General features: G+C 44.1%; 2 protein-coding genes and 1 long non-coding RNA gene across 3 annotated transcripts in view; 2 read left to right on the forward strand and 1 right to left on the reverse strand.

Annotated features, from left to right (window-relative positions):
• Window positions 1-16,263, forward strand: part of LOC145448361 (uncharacterized) — a 230,016-nt gene that overhangs the window by 117,788 nt on the left and 95,965 nt on the right. The gene's annotated exons all lie outside the window — the stretch shown is intronic.
• The window catches only part of LOC145448356 (transmembrane protein 214-A-like), a 245,912-nt gene that overhangs the window by 117,787 nt on the left and 111,862 nt on the right, over window positions 1-16,263 (forward strand). The gene's annotated exons all lie outside the window — the stretch shown is intronic.
• Window positions 3,645-5,905, reverse strand: LOC145448412 (uncharacterized). Its single transcript, XR_013917900.1, has 2 exons — window positions 5,330-5,905; window positions 3,645-3,823 (listed from the first exon to the last, which is right to left on the reverse strand). It is a non-coding gene; the product is annotated as an uncharacterized LOC145448412 (long non-coding RNA).

Below are 16,263 nucleotides of genomic sequence, written 5' to 3' on the forward strand. Positions count from 1 at the left end.
CACGCCCCAGATACGTTGTCCGGGTATCAACACGGCCGAACACACCCAAGACACCATGTCCGAATGGCAGCTCAGATCCGAAAACAACCCAGACACCATGCTTGAATGGCCGAACATGCCCCAGACACGATGTCCGATTGGCAGCACAGGCCGAACACACCACAGACATGATGTCCAAACACGCCCCAGACACGATGTCCGGGTATCAACACAGGCCGAACACGCCCAAGACACCATGTCCGAATGGCAACACAGGCCGAAAACACCCAAGACATGATGTCTGAACACGCCCCAGATACGATGTCCGGGTATCAACACGGGCCGAACACGCCCAAAAGACACCATGTCCGAATGGCAACACGGACCGAACACGCCCCAGACACGATGTCCGAGTGTCAACTCAGATCCGAAAACAACCCAGACACCATGCTTGATGGCCGAACATGTCCCAGACACGATGTCCGATTGGCAGCACAGGCCGAACACACCACAGACATGATGTCCAAACACGCCCCAGATACGATGTCCGGGTATCAACACAGGCCGAACACGCCCTAGACATCATGTGTGAATAGCAGTACAGGCCGAACACCCCCCCCCCCCAGACATGATGTCCGAACACGCCCCAGATACGTTGTCCGGGTATCAACACGGCCGAACACACCCAAGACACCATGTCCGAATGGCAGCACAGGCCGAACACACCCCAGACATAATGTGTGAATGGCATCATAGGCCGCAGACACAATGTCCGAACACAGCCGAGACACCATGTTTGAATGGCCGAACATGCCCCAGACACGATGTCCGATTGGCAGCACAGGCCGAACACACCCCAGACATGATGTACAAACACGCCCCAGATACGATGCCCGGGTATCAACACAGGCCGAACACGCCCAAGACACCATGTCCGAATGGCAACACAGGCCGATAACACCCCAGACATGATGTCCAAATACGCCCCAGATACGAAGTCCGGGTATCAACACGGGCCGAACACGCCCAAGACACCATGTCCGAATAGCAACACAGGCCGAACACACCCCAGACACGATGTCCAAGTATCAACACAGGCCGAACACGCCCAAGACACCATGTCCGAATGGCAACACGGACCGAACACGCCCCAGACACGATGTCCGAGTGTCAACGTCAACTCAGATCCGAAAACAACCCAGACACCATGCTTGAATGGCCGAGCATGCCCCAGACACGATGTCCGATTGGCAGCACAGGCCGAACACAACCCATACATGGTGTCGGAACGCCCCAGACACGATGTGCTATTGGCAACACAGTCCCAACACCCCCCAGACACGATGTTAATAAGGTTGGTCGTGTTTGAAATAAGGTCAGTCTAGTGTTTGAAATAAGGATAGTCATGTTAGAAATAAGGATAGCCATGTTTGATATAGGGATAGTCATGTTTGAAATAAGGATAGTCTCATGTTTGGAATGAGGATAGTCATGTCAGAAATGAGGATAGTCATGTCAGAAATAAGGATAGTCGCTATATTCACTATAAAGTCAGTTACAGTACCAGGCACGACTTTCTAGTGCTGCTAACCCAGTCCGAACACATCCCAGACATGATGTCCGAACACGCCCCAGATACGATGTCCGGGTATCAATACAGGCCGAACACGCCCGAGACATCATGTCCGAATGGCATCACAGGCCGAACACACCCCAGACATAATGTGTGAATGGCATCATAGGCCGACCACATCCCAGACATGATGTCCGAACACGCCCCAGATACGATGTCCGGGTATCAATACAGGCCGAACACGCCCGAGACATCATGTCCGAATGGCATCACAGGCCGAACACACCCCAGACATAATGTGTGAATGGCATCATAGGCCGACCACATCCCAGACATGATGTCCGAAGTCGCCGCAGACACAATGTCCGAACACAGCCGAGACACCATGTTTGAATGGCCGAACATGCCCCAGACACGATGTCCGATTGGCAGCACAGGCCGAACACACCCCAGACATGATGTCCGAACTCGCCGCAGACACGATGTCTGAGTGTCAACTCAGGCCGACACGCCCCAGATATAATGTCTGAATGGCATCATAGGCCGAACACGCCCCAATAACTTCGCTATCTCGTGTCGCAAATTTATAAGGTTGAACTTACTTAATACAGCCATAATGCACATTTTACCTCATTTTGACGTGTCGCAAGCAATAAAGCACAAGTATGTTTTGGAATGTAATCAAATGTATTGCAAACAAGAATATTCATGAATGCTAGCTAGGAGAAATCTCAAGATCATGCGTTGTCATGCAAATATTTGTGTAGTCCAGTGGTTCCCAACGTGGGCGATTTGTCGGTCCAGGGGGGCGAAAATAGCCAAGGGGGCGATAGGGCGGCGAAAACGGACGAAGGGGGCGATAGGGGGCGATGGCGCGTTGAAATGGCTATATTGGCGTCCATGACCGTAACTGCCACACCCAAACCCCAATTGGGATGGGGGCCCGAGATCGAAGGAGGCCAGGCCCACAATTCTTTCGTGAATTAACAATAATTATTGTGGAAATTTAGGCAACTTTTTCAAAAAAATTCCGCGCTGCGCGCCTTTTCTTGGTCTCATATTTCTTACTTATTGGATACCCTTCCTCCAAGAAATAATATGCATGAGTTATATAAATGGGCATCTCGGCATCAGTCACACCATGTCGCACCAAGAGATATGTATAGTCTCAGGCCATGTAACATGCGACTCCGAGAAGTGGGCCAGAACGCGAAAACCTTAGGGAAAAGGCCTGCCTTTATGCTGACCGACTTCGATATATATACGATAGACATATATATTTAACGTTGACGTTATATGTTCATTAAATACGTTGTTTGATAATTTAGGTGCTATATCAGTTACATTCGCCACCACCTATATTTGTGGTAATGAATTTTCGGCGCTCATTCATATATCAAATTGAATGCGCGGAATTTCAAGGCACGACCAGGTACTTCAGGAAATGCAGTTGCATAATTTGCTTTGAAATAATAGAAGTCAACCCAATTTCTACATGAAATAGTATGATCTTATTTTCAGGAAAGGTCATTTTGTAGCTGTTGATCACCAAGCCTACAGTTGTCATTTGCACAAGACATATGACAATTGTACGATAATTGAGCTAAATTTGAACTAAAACTCGTGGGGGTCCGTGACTGTCCGAAAGGGGTCCGCGAAGACTAAAAGGTTGAGAACCACTGACCTAATGTATCAGATTGAGTCTAACTATATTTGCGATTACGAGACAAAGCGTCGTTCAACATTGCGGTTGCGCTCGCAGCAAGACCGTCGACTATGAAACCTAGGCACGAAATGATTGATGCATGTTGGTCGCGTCTTTCGATATTGATTTGTCCATGCGCCGAATAGCCCTGTCCTCGCAAAATTAGCCCAGCGATGTACAACAGGCCCGCAATATAGTCAAATGACAATATTATTGGCCTATGAACTTCAAAAAAATTTCGCGCGGCTAGTGGCCCGCGCGATAATTCGTCAATCGAATGTGGCCCGTTAGCTGAAAAGGTTGGCCAGCCCTGATCTAGATGAAACAATTCTGTGTTTCAAAATGAGTCCAATCTGAAATGCAGTCACACTTGATGCCACAATCGACTTGGTGTGTGTCTCGTTTTATTCCACTCCAGTCTTGTTGCTTGATGGTGTGTAATGTATTGAAATTGTTGAGAGCAATATATATTCAATAACGAGATGAATGGTTGAAATTGGTAGCGGTGATACGTTGCATGAGTCGGACGAGTACACCTTGACAGGTGCCTGCACAGCAGTATTGCTCTGTAAAATAAACATATTATATATTTTGTGCAGGCTTGATGGATTTCTTTTATGAAGCTGCAGAAAGAGGAAGTCGATGGATTAAACGCAAGAAAATCAAATTTCTGGAAGAAGTATAGAAGCACAAAACAGGAAACTCGTTCAGGAAAATTACAAATTGACGGACAATTATTGTTAGTGAAGTTCAGTTCTCAGAGGAGCATCATAATGCCAAAAGATGCGGAGAAGCTGAAATTTTATGCTAGACTACATTAAATTCTTTCTGAATTGTCCGACTTATCCTACTGACGTCAAATTTATAGTATTGCTGTAAGCATAGTATTAAACCATTGGGTCAGCCACATGTAACTGCTTCATTAAATCGCGATTTGGCCATGTAGATATGTGGTTCTTAAAAATGCACCATTTGCATTGATTCATGATTTCTCAAATCTAGAATGATTACTGACTGTCAATAAATGACATACAACTTTGAAAGGATTGATGGATTGGATTGTGGTACACTTACTTTTGTGCAGGAACTATTCACAGGGATCATTTCAGATCGAAATACTAGTTAAATATGTGGATTCGACAAGGAATGCAAGAAAATGATGGAGTTCAGCTATGGTGAGCCAGGCAATGCTATCATGGCAGAAAAGGGATTCACCATTGAGTCTGAAATCAAGAAATTGAATCTAGATTTAAATATTCCTTCACATGATTTACACAACGTCAAATGCCTGAGCCAGACTGTTCCACAACAAGAAAGATGGCGAGAGAACGTATTCATATTGAACAGCTGATCGGAAGAATCAAGGAGTATAAAATTTTGTCCGGTGTCATACTATGCAGCATTGTGTATCACAACCAGAGGTGGTCAAAGTAGTCAAGAAATCTACTCAAGTAGAAGTAGAAGTAGCGACGAAAAAATCTACTCAAGTACGAGTAGAAGTACTTCTTCCATGAGCAACCTAAAACTACTTGAAGGTGAAGTAGAATTGACTGACTTTAAAAGTACTCAAGTAAGTAAGTAGTTGTGAAAATGATCCTAATTCGTTCACGTGGATTGTGAACAGGTGACGAGCTTGATTCATATTAATGCATACCAACAGGCAACAGGTATCCAATTTTCGATAGCATAAGCATTCATTCTCATTATGATAGTATTGATATGGAAATGCTATACTAATCCTCTGTTTTCTCGAACAGCACGTTTTAGAAAATAGCATGGTGCGGCGCCATCCCCCATATTATAAGGCCCGTAGTTTAGTCGAAGAGTAATACGGAGAAGTTATATAGAATACGGTGTAAACACTTTGCGCAATTAGTAAGAGATCAAGATCAAGAGATCGAGCACACGCAAGGTCGTAGCCAGAAAAACAATTTTTTTTTGGGGGGGGGAGGGGATTATGGCTTTAGGGGAGCTCTCCCGTGGGAACATCTCGCAGAACCGTACATCCTGCCATAGGCAATTTCATCACTACCCTTTATACATACGATTCTTAGACGCACACAGACACATACCCTATGGAAGCTTCCAGTTGCCAACTATAGCTTATCTATATCGAAGGCTTCGGAATACATGGGTCGGATTTATGGTGGTCAATCATTTCGGGAGCGCACTTTGCGGAGTAGCATGTAGCATACTTTATATATCTTCGTGTGTCCCGAAACGGTAGCCTAGTTGCCGGAGCTAACAGTTCCCAACCGCCATACTGAACTGACACTCCTACAGACTCAATCAACCCAACGACCTCGGGCTACACTAGTGTATCTACTGGTCCTGTTGTATTCTCATAATTGAGAATGCAGCTAAATTCAATAATGGGTATTTGCGGAATAATTTTTTTTTCGTGACACCGATAACAAAATCAAGACATGAACGGACACCAAATCGCGCCAAGCGCGAAGAAAAATTTTAGGTTGCATACTTTTGCCCCAAAATACTCTAATATCTATTGATTTTACGAAAATTTTTAATAAATTTGGGGGGGGGGCAACCGCCCCTTTCGTCCCCCCTGGCTACGCCAGTGCGTCCAACATCCAACTTCGCATCGGCATTTGAAATTATAGACGTGTAACCAGGAGTCTCCGATATTTATATGTGTGAGCCCCAAATATTCCTGTCCTTATCAAATAAACCCAGCGGCAAACACAGGCGACCCGCAATAAATGCAAGGGACATTAGTATCGGCCGAACTCATAAATTAACTTTGAATGAAACTACAATTTACCAATACCGATCTTGATCGAAAGCTATTTCGCAAATACAATTTTAAAGCTGGCAGGTCAACGGAACCACCAATAAATATAGCCGTCCAAGTCTGAAATCTGGAAATCGGCATTGTTCCGAATGATCGCTCGATAAAATTCCATTATCCTGGTCAATTATTCATTCGGACATCGTGTCTTAAGCGTATTCGGCCTGTGTTGATACTCGGACATCGTGTCTGGGGCGTGTTCGGTCCGTGTTGCCATTCGGACATGGTGTCTTGGGTGTGTTCGGCCTGTATTGATACTTGGACATCGTGTCTGGGGCGTGCTTGGACATCATGTCTGGGGTGTGTTCGGCCTGTGATGCCATTCGGACATGGTGTCTCGGGCGTGTTCGGCCTGTATTGATACCCGGACATCGCATCTGGGGCGTATTCGGACATCATGTCTGGGGTGTTATCGGCCTGTGTTGCCATTCGGACATCGTGTCTGGGGCATGTTCGGCCATTCAAACATGGTGTCTCGGCTGTGTTCGGACATTGTGTCTGCGGCGACTTCGGACATCATGTCTGGGATGTGGTCGGCCTAATGCCATTCACACATTATGTCTGGGGTGTGTTCGGCCTGTGCTGCCATTCGGACATGGTGTCTTGGGTGTGTTCGGCCGTGTTGATACCCGGACATCGTATCTGGCGCGTTTTCGGACATCATGTGTGGGATGTGTTCGGACTGGGTTAGCACTAGAAAGTCGTGCCTGGTACTGTAACTGACTTTATAGTGAATATAGCGACTATCCTTATTTCTGACATGACTATCCTCATTTCTGACATGACTATCCTCATTTCTGACATGAGACTATCCTTATTTCAAACATGACTATCCCTATATCAAACATGGCTATCCTTATTTCTAACATGACTATCCTTATTTCAAACACTAGACTGACCTTATTTCAAACACGACCAACCTTATTAACATCGTGTCTGGGGGGTGTTGGGACTGTGTTGCCAATAGCACATCGTGTCTGGGGCGTTCCGACACCATGTATGGGTTGTGTTCGGCCTGTGCTGCCAATCGGACATCGTGTCTGGGGCATGCTCGGCCATTCAAGCATGGTGTCTGGGTTGTTTTCGGATCTGAGTTGACACTCGGACATCGTGTCTGGGGTGTGTTCGGCCTGTGTTGCCATTCGGACATGGTGTCTTGGGCGTGTTCGGCCCGTGTTGATACCCGGACTTCGTATCTGGGGCGTATTCGGACATCATGTCTGGGGTGTTATCGGCCTGTGTTGCCATTCGGACATGGTGTCTTGGGCGTGTTCGGCCTGTGTTGATACCCGATCATCGTATCTGGAGCGTGTTTGGACATCATGTCTGGGGTGTGTTCGGCCTGTGCTGCCAATCGGACATCGTGTCTGGGGCATGTTCGGCCATTCAAACATGGTGTCTCGGCTGTGTTCGGACATTGTGTCTGCGGCGACTTTGGACATCATGTCTGGGATGTGGTCGGCCTAGGATGCCATTCACACATTATGTCTGGGGTGTGTTCGGCCTGTGCTGCCATTCGGACATGGTGTCTTGGGTGTGTTCGGCCGTGTTGATACCCGGACAACGTATCTGGGGCGTGTTCGGACATCATGTCTGGGGGGGGGGGGGGTGTTCGGCCTGTACTGCCATTCACACATGATGTCTAGGGCGTGTTCGGCCTGTGTTGATACCCGGACATCGTATCTGGGGCGTGTTTGGACATCATGTCTGTGGTGTGTTCGGCCTGTGCTGCCAATCGGACATCGTGTCTGGGGCATGTTCGGCCATTCAAGCATGGTGTCTGGGTTGTTTTCGGATCTGAGTTGACACTCGGACATCGTGTCTGGGGCGTGTTCGGTCCGTGTTGCCATTCGGACATGGTGTCTTTTGGGCGTGTTCGGCCCGTGTTGATACCCGGACATCGTATCTGGGGCGTGTTCAGACATCATGTCTGGGGTGTTTTCGGCCTGTGTTGCCATTCGGACATGGTGTCTTGGGCGTGTTCGGCCTGTGTTGATACCCGGACATCGTGTCTGGGGCGTGTTTGGACATCATGTCTGGGATGTGTTCGGACTGGGTTAGCAGCACTAGAAAGTCGTGCCTGGTACTGTAACTGACTTTATAGTGAATATAGCGACTATCCTTATTTCTGACATGACTATCCTCATTTCTGACATGACTATCCTCATTTCTGACATGAGACTCACCTCATTTCTAACATATTTGTCCTTATTTCAAACCAATCGAACCAACCTTCCTCTCTCCCTCTATTCGTTGCTGATGCTTTCGCTAATGAAGCATGACGGATAGCAGACGTCGGTTCACTTGTTTGAATAGATGCGACTAACGCAGGGGCGGGCAACTTCTCGAGTCGGCGGGCCGGATATAGGAAAATTAAGTACTTAGCGGGCCGGATTGCTGAATCGGTACATTATTCGCCCATTTATCCACACCTGAACGCGCCATGAGATTTCCAGTTGATCGGTTATGTGTGACAGATTCGAGAGAATACTGAGCCCGTCGTCATGGCTGGAGATTTTGTCATGCGTTTTGGCGTGAGTGTAGTCACTCGTCTTTGGAGCAGGGTATTTCCTGCTTTGTCGTGAGAAGTAGGGAAGATCGCTGGCCGGGAAATGTTAGCAACTATAGTATATTTCAACTGATCGGCGAATTTTCAAGAATTTGCGCGATATATGCTTACTTTGCAGGACCAATCTGGTTTTAATATACTCCAATGATCATAAACGTTTATATAGATGTAAATTAAAACATTTGTAAGTCCGACACGATGTCCAACTATCACTTTGAAATTGCCTTATCATTACGCGTAAATTACGAATGGCAGCAGCGCGTATGTACCATTTTCAAAGTTTGTTTAGCAACACCCTCGATTGTTTCCCGAGGGCCAATCTAGTTTTAATATACTCAAATGATCATATACGTTGAGATAAAAATAAATTAGGACATTTCTAGGTCCAACACGATGTCCAACTATCCCTTTGAAATCGTCGTATCAATATTCTACGCTAAATTGCGATTACCAGCAGCGCGTATATATGTACCATTTTCATAATTAATTTAGTGTCACCCAGAACCGTTTCCCAATGACTAATTTAGACAATTCTAGGCCCGACACGATGTTGAAACATGAATTTGAAGTGAACCGATCATTAGATGACTTGGATTGTCGGCTAAACATGAGCGGTAATCGCAATCATGATAAATCCTGTGTTTGGACAGCGATTTACCGCTCATACTTAGCCGACAATCCAAGTCATATAATGATCGGTTCACTTCAAATTCAAAATGGTACATACGCGCTGCTGGTAATCGCAATTTACGCGTAATGATACGGCAATTTAAAAGTGATAGTTGGACATCGTGTCAAACCTAGACAGATTTTAATTTACTTTCACGTCACAGTAGGCTATAGAATCAGATGAGTATATTAAAACTAGAGTGGTCATCGGGAAACTGTTCTCGGTGAAGTTCAATTAACTTTGAAAATGGTACATAGGCGCGGCTGGTAATCGCAATATACGCGTATGGATAGGCCAATTTCAAAGTGATAGTTGGACATCGTCTCGCACCTAGAACTGTCTTAATTTACTTTTATCACAGTATATGATCATTGGAGTATATTAAAACGAGATTGGTGCTCGTGAAACTGTTTTGGGTGACACTAAATTAACTTTGAAAATGGTACACACGCGCTGCTGATAATCGCAATTTACGCGTAATGATAAGCCAATTTCAAAGTGATAGTTTGACATCGTGTTCGTGTCGGACCTAGAAAGATTTAAATTTGCTTTTATCTCGTGGTATAGAATCTTAGATGAGTGTATTAAAATCAGAGTGGTCCTCGGGAAACGGTCCTGGATGACATTAGTTGAAATTTGAAAATGGTGTAGACGTGCTAGTTCTCAGCGCAATTCATACATGACTTTTTTCGAGGTAAATGTGGTTTCTATTGACTTAAAGCGATAGACTGCTAATTTTGTAAGCTATATCCTAGTAGAGAAACATATTTATATTAGTACTTCTACTATATATTTATCACATTTTGCATTGCTATGTTCAATTGTTCATGGTGGATAAATTTTTACTTCCGTTTATATGAAAATCGTGCTACGATGATAGCGGTTGTCAATGCGTCATGTGAAAACCCAACTTGCAAATCACTCGGCAGATTCCGGGACTTTTACTACTGAAGCGTGAGAGTAGGTAGGCCGCTTCGCTTCATTTGACTTTGTCGTGATAAAGTCGAGACTCATGTGAATAGGCTTAGTAATGTCACTTCAAAGCCATTTCTCGCCGATAATGACGAAGACAATGTGGATTTGAGAATAGCATTGTCATACAGGCGCCGCATTGTCTGCTTCTATCTGATCAATCAACACACGGTGCAATCCTCAATTAAGATTTCAAGGAGTTCGATAACCCCGGTACCCCTAATTTACCAACATATAAATTCATTAGGGTTGAGTAGGTGACCAGATAGCATCGCTGTTCAACTGTGTGGCCTGAGAAATCTCGATAATGAATTCATGCGGTCCGCGACCTCTACGAAATTTGAAAAGTGGCCCGCGACCCGTTTTGAGTTGGCGACCCCTGGTATAAGCAGTGTTTTCGTCTTACAAAAGCCCAGAAGTGTGCCGTGCTACAAGTCGGCGGTTACAGAATGAAAAATAAGAAATACCAGCCTGGTGTAATTGACCATTGTAGTCGACAAACACCATGATTACCACAAACGACATTAGGGTTGAGTACATCGCAAATGCCGATAATGCAAGTCTTCTCGCTTCGACGAACTTACGCGTAAGCTCCACTCTAGCACGCTGCGCATATACGTATATAATAACATGCAGTCACTAAAATTTGACGTTGTAAGCAAGCAGTGGGAAATCTCGGCAGACTAGGGCCGTGGGTCACATTATCATGTAAAACGGAAAACTGTCCGCGGGCCGGACAAAATCCCTTCGCGGGCCGGATCCGGCCCGCGGGCCGTATGTTGCCCGCGCGCCGTATGTTGCCCGCCCCTGGACTAACGGAAGCCTTGCACTTCGATCAACGTTGGACCGAATAAAGTGGATATTCGCTCACTGCGAGTCTGCGACTATTGTAAACACCTATACACTACGAACATAACGTAGAGAACTACTCACTTTTCAGAATCCGCAACTGCAACTAACGACCTTAAAAATTAACACACCGCAGAATATAGTGCAAACTTTTGACCTCTGCCCACCAACGTACTTCCTACTTCTCATTCTCAGAAAAATAAATTGCCAACATCTGGCGAAGGGGGTCCCAAGACATTAATTGTTAAGAACCGTACTTAACTGGATTTCATTCTCCTATAGGCAACACATTAATTTCTATTTTATCGGATGTATCCGACATTTCAAAAGAACTGGGTTTCGAGTTTGAAATGAGAGTAATTTCGACCCCAAACTCCCACCCACTGGTTACGCCACTGTAAGCAGCGATGGCTCTGAGCTAGCAATGTCTGCAGACTGCAGAGCAGTGATTAGCATCGGAGCGGAGTCGGAGTGGATCCGGAGCGGATTTTTGCCGATTTTGTGACAGTCGGAGCGGAGTAGGAGTTTACTACAGATATTTTATCGGATAATCTCGGAGTATTGTAACTTTTGTCCCCGAAATCTTTGGATAGCTCTGACCAGAATACACTATTGATTACTAAAACACAGACAGTTGACACCTTGTAAAGTTGTAATATGACGGGTAACATGTCAAAATGATTGCCAAGTGCATAAAAATCAGCCATCTGCACTGCAATTGGAGACTGGAGAGTAGACAATACTATAAGGCCAACCATATTATCACATTTATTTAGTAAAAAACATTACCAAGTGTACCATGCTCGCCACTCTAATGATATGGTAAAAATGGTATGATTGGCGACGAGCTATCTTAACCTAGTGATCTAGCAATACATTTTCGTTGAGCAGTGTCTGTAGTGTGTGATGTTTCGGATACTTCACGAGATTCATCGGAGTATCTTGGAGTCTGGGATTGAGCTGTTCGGAGTCGGAGGGAGTTTTCCTCAGACACTAAAGTTGTCGGAGGGATTCGGAGTCTCGAAAAGCACTATCCGCTCATCACTGCTGCAGAGTGCACAACTGCACATAGGCCTACAATCCTACATGATGCAACAGAACAGCGGTATCCCGATTCACACAAAACGACGACACGTGCTTTTTAGTTGTTCGGCAACTAATATTTTTTCAAATGAGAAACTAATAAAACTAGAACTAGAACTACTGAATTTTCAAAATCTGCAACTAGAACTATTCAAAATACCGTTAGTTAGTTGACCGTCAACCGCCAAGTCTGTACCAGATGGCAATATTAAGCCAGTGATCACATTCCCAAATAGAAGTGGTGATTTTCAAGCTATGCCAAAACTGCATCACGTAGGATTAGCAAACATGGGGTAGGGTTGCATTTAAAACAAACAGTGTTTTAAACAAATGCCTTTTGAAAAAAACTGTGTTTTTTTCAAACGTTGTCTAATTATGCCATAACTGTGTGTGTGTAATTTCTCCCGAGAAAACATGCAATATGAGCCTACGGACTATTTCCACCCAATATATACGTCACTGGTTGGCAACCTTTCGTATGCAGCGTGCCGAAATATTACCAGCTGGCGTGCCTAACATTTTTAATTTTGTCATATTTAGCGTTTCAAGCAACAAATCCTAACAACCGCTAATCTGCAGCTGACAACGGCATCGGTTACGTCAGTTATTCTTAACGTATTCGCCGAGAAGGGTATAAATTTCGGTCGCTACCGCACTATAGACCGTATCGCTTAATGTACGTAATATTTGCATCGCGCAATTTTAGTCGCGCTATGATCGACCTTTGCCCAACCCTAATTATCATCTGATAAAAATGCGCAACATTCCATACGGCTCTACTGATTCGGTTTTCTACATACTCGCGAGAGATGATGTAGATGTCACACTGATTACGGATATTTATATGGGTATGAATTCTTGTTATGGTGACTACCTTCAAGCATAAATGTGTCGACTTCTTGTATATGCTACGCCGATAGAGCGTAACCATCATCCGACACATTGAGTAGCATATCAAAGAATGCTATAGTCGCTTCGATTTCTTGCCATATACGCAACCAGCGTTTCGAAGCTTTTCTTCTTCTCATCGACCACGCTCCTATCGATTTATGTTTTTCATCGCCCGCCGTCCACTGCTGGACACTGGACAGCAGTTTAGTGAATGTGTGAAACTCAGCTACCGTCTTCACAACTGTTACTGCTGCTCTATTGACAAAGTTCTTTTCGAGGCTATGGTTTTACTCTTACTATCACTTAGCATTGTGTGACATTATATCGTGAGTTCTGATTTTTCAGAACTTACGCTTCCTCTGAGCATCTTCTAAACTAAATAGCCTACATCAGCGTATTCTCGTGGCAACATGTTGGTTTTATTGCGCGGTATGAATTTTGTATGCAATGCTGATGAAACATGACGGATAGTAGACTTCTCATCGATTCACCAGAATAGATGCGACGAACGGAAGCGTACTTGCTCGAGCGACTTGTACTCGAGTCGTTGCGCATGAATCAACCAATTAAGTCATATGGCTTCGAAACATTCTATAATGATTGCACCATGCACAATGCATAGCACATGCGTTTCGCCATTTTACTAAAGATAAATTTAACCTGATTATAAACTGATGCATTGTATCACGTATTAACAATGTGCGTATTGCTTTCTTGTTGGTTCTTTCTGTGGTTTACGTAATACTTGTAAAATTTAGAGGAAGATGTTCTAAAGCAGTGGTTCTCAAGTTAATTTAGAGACGCCCCCTATATGACGGTGAAATATTTCGCGACCCCTTATCGTCATAACACAAAATGCAACCAGAATGCTAGCAATTCCAACGGATAGTATGATAACATGGGAGTAATGACTGTTGATGAGAGAATTCTCAAATATGAAATTTGAACTATACACAGAGTCCTAACTATGAATTGGAAGTAAATCGCGCCTTTCAGTTGACGGCAGCTACGCGCCCCCAGTTTGAGAACGACTGCACTGGAGGGTTATAGCTTCGCAATAGAACTCTCGAATCGAGTTCACGTACCTAAACGCTGCATTCGCAACAATGGCGGATGGCCATTGGTCATCAATCAATGATAAATTATTGTGTTCAACAAATGAACTTGATAAGTAATCACGGCAGCGCAGGTCACGATTATTTCCGGCCTAACAATGGTGAATATGGCTCTTCCATTTGTATTCTAAAGGCAATCAATAACTGCAGATTTTAACCAAGAGAATGTCGTTGAGCGATAATTGCAAGAAAAGAAAGCATGAAGAGGAAAATATAACTTTTAAAACAGAATGAGAGATTGAGTTTGCATTCAGTGACGATGAAAATAAGCCACTGTGCGTGATTTGTCAAGATTCGCTCAATAATTACAATGCTAGTAACTCGAAACATCATTACGAAATCAAACACCAAAACTTTTTCAAGCGCAAGCTGAAAAATTGTGATATAGTTAACATTGTCAGAATGAAGCAACACGGTTTGTCACCAGCAGTGTGCACACAACTTGAGTGTTGTCAGCCAACAAATGCTGCTGTTGAACGTTCTTTCTCCGTTCTTGGCAAGCTACGTAGTAAGGACAGACACTTTCTAACCGAGAATGTAGGAAAGGATCTTTTGTTGTACTGCAACAAATTTTAATTATTTCCACCAGAATACGTAATGTAACTACTGGAATTCTTCATAGGGCCAGATTTCGTTAAAATACTAGTTTTTCATGTAAAAATCTGTCCGTTTTTGAGCCAAAAACGGTTTTTCAGGCCAATCTACTTTGTAAGGACAGACAGTTCCAACCAGAAATGACGATAAGTAGTACAATTTTAACATTATATGCGAAAACACCTAATTTGCATACGTGAGGTCAAAATTTGGTCAAATTTCAGTTTTTTTAGGTCAAAAAAGGTCAAAATTTAGATTTTTTAGGTCAAAATCTTCCGTTTTTTAGGTAAAAAAAAATTGATCTAGTAATAAGCTTTAAAGGAACTGCTCCGCACTGCTTCAACGTCATACCAGCCTGATTTCAAACATCTTGGAGCCGAGATTGAGACGCTCCGTATCACCACCCAATCATCTTCATTCGAAGGCATACATTTCACTGTGACGTCATAAATTCGTATCTTTGAAACTTTGTGTTGTGGCTCTTTTAAAACTAAGATTTTTGACATGCGGCTAGCGCATGAAGCAGGTCTGCCCATCCCTGGTATATACTTTACCTTCCTGTAGCCTGCATGTGAAAAATACTAATTAGATATGGAATAGCAAGTATAGCCAATTGCAAAAGCTGCCCTTTTGGATATATATAGTGGGTCAGTGTCTCATCAGTCACCAACGGCCATCCTCCATTGCACGTCACTGAGCACAGATCAATGTTCCCTCTAAGCTGCGCACGTGCGCAAATGCGCAGTGCTGACATGGTCTATGTCAGGGGTGGGCAAACTACGGCCCGCGGGCCGCATGCGGCCCTCGACACCGTTCTGTGCGGCCCGCGAGAGTCTAAAGAAACTTATCAAAAATATTGATAAAATGCGTACCAAAAATTGAATTAATGCAGGGACTTCATTAACCTTTTCTTAGTATATTTCACAATATTAATTCTGAGAAAGTGGTTGTCAAACGGAGGGGCGCACCCTCCTTGGGGGTCGTGAAAGCATCTGAAGGGGGCGCGAAGCTAAGCTCAACTGAAATTATTTCGCACTCCGCGCGATTTACATACGATTCTAGGGTACATATACTTCTTATATTACTTTTATGTTCAATTTCTGGCGTGACAGCCCGATCTCAAGGCCCACGCAGTTTAAAAGGTTTTAACTGGTAAACATCACAGAAATCCTAAACGACATTGACATAATTCGGATCACGAGTGTGATTTCAGCTTGGCCAGTTTAGTTTTAAATAGCCTATTTTATTAGTGTGCCTATAATACCGATTCGCGCGTGTCTTAAATAGATTCGTTCTCTGTATGCGTACAATTAGGGTATTTATATCTTGTCTACACATAGTAGAAGCGTGTTTGGAGCTAACATGGTTATGATGCTGTCAGGAACTGTACCAAAAGTGGAATTGGTAAATCTATGAACAGATCGCTGCTCACAGATTCAAATTTCAATCCTGTT

The sequence above is a fragment of the Botryllus schlosseri genome, chromosome 10 (assembly GCF_051294905.1).
Source record: "Botryllus schlosseri isolate E-star chromosome 10, Bs_hap1, whole genome shotgun sequence".
Lineage (NCBI taxonomy): Eukaryota > Metazoa > Chordata > Ascidiacea > Stolidobranchia > Styelidae > Botryllus > Botryllus schlosseri.